The 7,500-nt window shown below is 49.4% G+C and overlaps 1 pseudogene; it reads right to left on the minus strand.

Annotated features, from left to right (window-relative positions):
• Positions 1 to 6,239: 6,239 nt before the first annotated feature.
• The window catches only part of LOC124024165, a 15,175-nt pseudogene continuing 13,914 nt past the window's right edge, over positions 6,240 to 7,500 (minus strand).

Genomic DNA, 7,500 nt, shown 5'->3' on the forward strand with positions numbered 1-7,500 from the left:
CAGAGTTTATTAATGTTCAAAACGGAATAACTGAAATCCTCTAGATTTGTAGAGGAAAACAACTGGAGAAGCGGCCACAGACTGCAGGTCGCCGGGCAGGCGCAGGCCGTAGTCGACTGAGACACCTGCTCACACGCAGCGTCTGATGAAGGCACAAAACACGACAGGACAGGGTGATACACAATCACGGCAAAAACACGACAGGACAGGGCGAAACGCAATCACAGCATGGTGAATACAAAACAAGGAACCGACGGCACAGGAACGGAACACAAAGGAATAAATAGGAGTCTAATCAGGGGAAAGGATCGGGAACAGGTGTGGAAAGACTAAATGATGATTAGGGAATAGGAACAGCTGGGAGCAGGAACGGAACGACAGAGAGAAGAGAGCGAGAGAGTGAGAGGGAGGGGAGAGAGAGGGCTAGAAGGGGGAAAGAACCAAATAAGACCAGCAGAGGGAAACGAATAGAATGGGAAGCACAGGGACAAGACAAGATAATAAATGACAAACATGACAGTACCCCCACTCACCGGCGCCTCCTGGCGCTCTCGAGGAGGAACACTGGCGGCAACGGAGGAAATCATAGATCAAACGGTCCAGCACGTCCCGAGAAAGAACCCAACTCCTCTCCTCAGGACCGTAGAAAACGATAAAAGGGAAACTAGGGTACTACTCTAAAAAAAAAATGAGAACTAGGGACAGACTGAGACACAGCAAGGGCAGGGACAAGAACAGGAGAGATGCGATGGCAGGGAACAGACTGAGACCCAGCAAGACCAGGAGCAGAAGCAGAAAAAAATTACCAGACTTCTTCTGCGCGCAGTCTGAACACGCAGCCACGAAACGGCGCGTGTCACGCTCCTGAGTCGGCCACCAAAAGCGCTGGCGAATAGACGCAAGAGTGCCTCGAACACCGGGATGACCCGCTAACTTGGCAGAGTGAGCCCACTGAAGAACAGCCAGACAGTGGAAACAGGAACGAAAAGGAGGTTACTAGGACAGCGCGCGGCGACGCAGTGTGCGTGAGTGCTTGCTTAACCTGTCTTTCAATTCCCCAGACTGTCAACCCGACAACACGCCCATAAGGAAGAATCCCCTCGGGATCAGTAGAAGCCACAGAAGAACTAAACAGACGGGATAAGGCATCAGGCTTGGTGTTCTTGCTACCCGGACGGTAGAAATCACAAACTCGAAACGAGCGAAAAACAACGCCCAACGAGCTTGACGGGCATTAAGTCGTTTGGCAGAACGGATGTACTCAAGGTTCTTATGGTCTGTCCAAACGACAAAGGTGTGTCGCCCCCTCCAACCACTGTCGCCATTCGCCTAGGGGCTAAGCGGATGGCGAGCAGTTCACGATTACCCACATCATAGTTGCGCTCAGATGGCGACAGGCGATGAGAAAAATAAGCGCACGGATGAACCTTATCGTCAGACTGGAAGCGCTGGGATAGAATGGCTCCCACGCCTACCTCTGAAGCGTCAACCTCGACAATGAATTGTCTAGTGACGTCAGGAGTAACGAGGATAGGAGCGGACGTAAAACGTTCTTTAGAAGATCAAAAGCTCCCTGGGCGGAACCGGACCACTTAAAACACGTCTTGACAGAAGTAAGAGCTGTGAGAGGGGCAGCAACTTGACCGAAATTACGAATGAAACGCCGATAGAAATTAGCGAAACCTAAAGCGCTGCAACTCGACACGTGACCTTGGAACGGGCCAATCACTGACAGCTTGGACCTTAGCGGAATCCATCTGAATGCCTTCAGCGGAAATAACGGAACCGAGAAAAGTAACGGAGGAGACATGAAAAGAGCACTTCTCAGCCTTTACGTAGAGACAATTCTCTAAAGGCGCTGTAGAACACGTCGAACGTGCTGAACATGAATCTCTAGTGACGGAGAAAAAATCAGGATATCGTCAAGATAGACAAAAACAAAAATGTTCAGCATGTCTCTCAGAACATCATTAACTAATGCCTGAAAAACAGCTGGCGCATTGGCGAGACCGAACGGCAGAACCCGGTACTCAAAATGCCTAACGGAGTGTTAAACGCCGTTTTCCACTCGTCCCCCTCTCTGATGCGCACGAGATGGTAAGCGTTACGAAGGTCCAACTTAGTAAAGCACCTGGCTCCCTGCAGAATCTCGAAGGCTGATGACATAAGGGAAGCGGATAACGATTCTTAACCGTTATGTCATTCAGCCCTCGATAATCCACGCAGGGGCGCAGAGTACCGTCCTTCTTCTTAACAAAAAGAACCCCGCCCCGGCCGGAGAAGAAGAAGGCACTATGGTACCGGCGTCAAGAGACACAGACAAATAATCCTCGAGAGCCTTACGTTCGGGAGCCGACAGAGAGTATAGTCTACCTCGAGGAGGCGTGGTCCCTGGAAGGAGATCAATACTACAATCATACGACCGGTGAGGAGGAAGGGAGTTGGCTCGGGACCGACTGAAGACCGTGCGCAGATCATGATATTCCTCCGGCACTCCTGTCAAATCGCCAGGTTCCTCCTGAGAAGTAGGGAGAGAAGAAACGGGAGGGATGGCAGACATTAAACACTTCACATGACAAGAAACGTTCCAGGATAGGATAGAATTACTAGACCAATTAATAGAAGGATTATGACATACTAGCCAGGGATGACCCAAAACAACAGGTGTAAACGGTGAACGGAAAATCAAAAAAGAAATAGTCTCACTGTGGTTACCAGATACTGTGAGAGTTAAAGGTAGTGTCTCAAATTTGATACTGGGAAGATGACTACCATCTAAGGCAAACATGGGCGTAGGCTTGTCTAACGGTCTGAAAGGAATGTTATGTTTCCGAACCCATGCTTCGTCCATGAAACAACCCTCAGCCCCAGAGTCAATCAAGGCACTGCATGTAGCACCCGAACCGGTCCAGCGTAGATGGACCGACATAGTAGTACAAGATCTAGATGAAGGGACCTGAGTAGTAGCGCTCACCAGTAGCCCTCCGCTTACTGATGGGCTCTGGCCTCTTACTGGACATGAATTAACAAAATGTCCAGCAACTCCGCAATAGAGGCACAGGCGGTTGGTGATCCTCCGTTCCCTCTCCTTAGTCGAGATGCGAATCCCTCCCAGCTGCATGGGCTCAGTCTCAAAGCCAGAGGAGGGAGATGGTTGCGATGCGGAGCAGGGAAACACCGTTGATGCGAGCTCTCTTCCACGAGCCCGGTGACGAAGATCTACCCGTCGTTCTATGCGGATGGCGAGAGCAATCAAAGAGTCCACATCTGAAGGAACCTCCCGGGAGAGAATCTCATCCTTAACCACAGCGTGGAGTCCCTCCAGAAAACGAGCGAGCAGCGCCGGCTCGTTCCACTCACTAGAAGCAGCAAGAGTGCGAAACTCAATGGAATAATCCGTTATGGACCGTTCACCTTGGCATAAGGAAGCCAGGGCCCTAGAAGCCTCCCCACCAAAAACTGAACGGTCAAAACCCGAATCATCTCCTCTTTAAAGTTCTGGAATTTGTTAGAGCAATCAGCCCTTGCCTCCCAGATAGCTGTGCCCCATTCTCGAGCCCGGCCAGTAAGGAGTGAAATGACGTAAGCAACTCGAGCTCTCTCTCTAGAGTATGTGTTGGGTTGGAGAGAGAACACAATCTCACACTGCGTGAGAAAGGAGCGGCACTCAGTGGGCTGCCCGGAGTAGCAAGGTGGGTTATTAACCCTAGGTTCTGGAGGCTCGGCAGGCCAGGAAGTAACAGGTGGCACGAGACGTAGACTCTGGAACTGTCCAGAGAGGTCGGAAACCTGAGCGGCCAGGTTCTCCACGGCATGGCGAGCAGCAGACAATTCCTGCTCGTGTCTGCCGAGCATGGCTCCTTGGATCTTGACGGCAGTGTAAACAGCGTCTGAAGTCGCTGGGTCCATTCCTTAGTCGGTTCCTTCTGTCATGCAGGTGAAAGAGGACCCAAACGCGACTTAACAGAAACAGAGTTTATTAATGTTCAAAACGGAATAACTGAAATCCTCTAGATTTGTAGAGGGGAAAACAACTGGAGAAGCGGCCACAGACTGCAGGTCGCCGGGTAGGCGCAGGCCGTAGTCGACTGAGACACCTGCTCACACGCAGCGTCTGATGAAGGCACAAAACACGACAGGACAGGGTGATACACAATCACGGCAAAAAACACGACAGGACAGGGCGAAACGCAATCACAGCATGGTGAATACAAAACAAGGAACCGACGGCACAGGAACGGAACACAAAGGAATAAATAGGGAGTCTAATCAGGGGAAAGGATCGGGAACAGGTGTGGAAAGACTAAATGATGATTAGGGGAATAGGAACAGCTGGGAGCAGGAACGGAACGACAGAGAGAAGAGAGAGCGAGAGAGTGAGAGAGGGAGGGGGAGAGAGAGGGCTAGAAGGGGGGAAAGAACCAAATAAGACCAGCAGAGGGAAACGAATAGAATGGGAAGCACAGGGACAAGACAAGATAATAAATGACAAACATGACAAACAGGCTGTAGAGCAGACCCACTCTAACCTGATCCTTCACATCGTCACAGGAGAGTCATGACATTCCCCTCTACGAGAGAGAGCAGGCTGTAGAGCAGACCCACTCTAACCTGATCCTTCACATCGTCACAGGAGAGTCATGACATTCCCCTCTACGAGAGAGAGCAGGCTGTAGAGCAGACCCACTCTAACCTGATCCTTCACATCGTCACAGGAGAGTCATGACATTCCCCTCTACGAGAGAGAGCAGGCTGTAGAGCAGACCCACTCTAACCTGATCCTTCACATCGTCACAGGAGAGTCATGACATTCCCTCTACGAGAGAGAACAGGCTGTAGAGCAGACCCACTCTAACCAGATCCTTCACATCGTCACAGGAGAGTCATGACATTCCCCTCTACAAGAGAGAGCAGGCTGTAGAGCAGACCCACTCTAACCTGATCCTTCACATCGTCACAGGAGAGTCATGACATTCCCCCTCTACGAGAGAGAACAGGCTGTAGAGCAGACCCACTCTAACCTGATCCTTCACATCGTCACAGGAGAGTCATGACATTCCCCCTCTACGAGAGAGAACAGGCTGTAGAGCAGACCCACTCTAACCTGATCCTTCACATCGTCACAGGAGAGTCATGACATTCCCCTCTACGAGAGCAGGCTGTAGAGCAGACCCACTCTAACCTGATCCTTCACATCGTCACAGGAGAGTCATGACATTCCCCTCTACGAGAGAGAACAGGCTGTAGAGCAGACCCACTCTAACCTGATCCTTCACATCGTCACAGGAGAGTCATGACATTCCCCTCTACGAGAGAGAACAGGCTGTAGAGCAGACCCACTCTAACCTGATCCTTCACATCGTCACAGGAGAGTCATGACATTCCCCTCTACGAGAGAGAACAGGCTGTAGAGCAGACCCACTCTAACCTGATCCTTCACATCGTCACAGGAGAGTCATGACATTCCCCTCTACGAGAGAGAACAGGCTGTAGAGCAGACCCACTCTAACATGATCCTTCACATCGTCACAGGAGAGTCATGACATTCCCCCTACACGAGAGAGAGCAGGCTGTAGAGCAGACCCACTCTAACCTGATCCTTCACATCGTCACAGGAGAGTCATGACATCCCCTCCCTATACGAGAGAGAGCAGGCTGTAGAGCAGACCCACTCTAACCTGATCCTTCAGATCGTCATAGAAACAGACAGCATATTTTCCAGAATCCTTCTTTATTATAAACTGGGTGGTTGGAGTCGTGAATACTGATTGGCTGAGAGCCATGGTATAGCAGACAGTAGTATGTATATATATATTATTTATTTCCTTACCTGGGAAGTCAGTTAAGAACAAATTCTTATTTTCAATGACGGCCTAGGAACAGTGGGTTAACTGCCTTGTTTAGGGGCAGAACAACAGATTTTTACCTTGTCAGCTCGGGGATTCAATCTAGCAACCTTCCGGTTAATGGCCCAACGCTCTAACCACTAGGCTACCACACCCCCTTGTGTGTTATTGCTTAAATAACATTGGTGGACAGTGGACACTAATGACCAGAAGAAAACCTGAATTTAGGTGGGAGATGGTGCTGGTGACTGAAGCTCAAAGGAGGGTTAGGGTACGTTTATCATTATCTGAGCCATATACAGTCATAGAAACACACAGCATATTTTTTTAAATCCAGAGTGAATTACCTTCCTACAGATAGTAAAGTCTACAATCAAAGACCCAGTTAGGTAATAATCAGCATGTTTTTGTATTTATTGAAGAACAGGGATTGAATGTGAAAGGAAAGATTAGGATTGGTATGATTATGCCATGTTATGACAGTAAAAGTCTGGTTAATGTTTGTATAAAGATGAAAGTACACACAGTTCCATTCAGTGGGTTAGGACATGGTGCTGGCCACAACAAGGTTAAAGGTTAAAAAGCCGTTCGAACCAATTTCTCCTGCTCCTCTTCCTCCTCTTCTTTTCCATCTTCCCCCTCTCATTTTCCATCTTCCCCCTCTCCTCTTCAATCTTCCTCCTCTCCTCTTCCATCTTCCTCCTCTCCTCCTTTCTCTCCTCTTCCATCTTCCTCGTCTCCTCTTCCGCCTTCCTCCTCTCCTCCTGTCTCTCCTCTTCTATCTTCCTCAACTCCTCCTCTCTCTTTATTTCCTCCTCTCTCCTCACCTCCTCTTCCCGCTTCCTGATCGCCTCCTCTTGTTTCTTCATTTCTTCCTCTTTTTTCTTCCTCTCCTCCTCTCTCTTCCTCTCCTCCTCTTCGATCTTCCTCTGGACCTCCTGGTACACCTCGTTGGTGTAGTGTTGTCCTCCGTTCCTCTTCACCATCTCCTCTATCTTCTTCAGCAGCTCTGGGACCTGGTCAAGGTTGGCACTACTGTCACTGTCATTGATGACAGAGTGATGTCCACCTCCACATTTACTGATGAGATCCTGGAGGTGAACACTTTCTCCTACAAACTGCTCAACAGATTTTTTTCTCAGCTGGTCTCCTCCAGTGAACAGCACCATGGTGTACTTTGAGGCTTCTTCTCCAAAGTTCTCCTGGATCCACTTCACAGTGTTCCTCTCCTCCTCTGTGAACCTCCCCAGTCTGATCACCAGCAGGAACACATGGGGTCCTGGGACGGACATGTAGAAGCACCGTTCTAGTTCACCTTTCATTTTCTCTATAGTCACTGACGTGTCAAAGTGTCCCGGCGTGTCAATCACATCAATCTTCCTCCCATCCACCTCTCCACTCTGTTTCTCACACTGAGCAGTCACAGACTCAGGGGAGGAGTCTTCTTTAAACCCCTCCCCACCCAGGATGGTGTTTCCTGTTGCGCTCTTCCCTGCTCCAGTCTTCCCCACCAGAACTATCCTCAGATGAGCTGGACCAGTTTCTGTGAATTAAAAAAAGAAAGAATATAGAGGCACCATTATATGCTGAAGAATTATCAAGTAAATTATTAAAATAATGTAATTTACAGTACATAGTAATGTTGATGATTATA

This window comes from Oncorhynchus gorbuscha, unplaced genomic scaffold, assembly GCF_021184085.1.
Source record: "Oncorhynchus gorbuscha isolate QuinsamMale2020 ecotype Even-year unplaced genomic scaffold, OgorEven_v1.0 Un_scaffold_1754, whole genome shotgun sequence".
Lineage (NCBI taxonomy): Eukaryota > Metazoa > Chordata > Actinopteri > Salmoniformes > Salmonidae > Oncorhynchus > Oncorhynchus gorbuscha.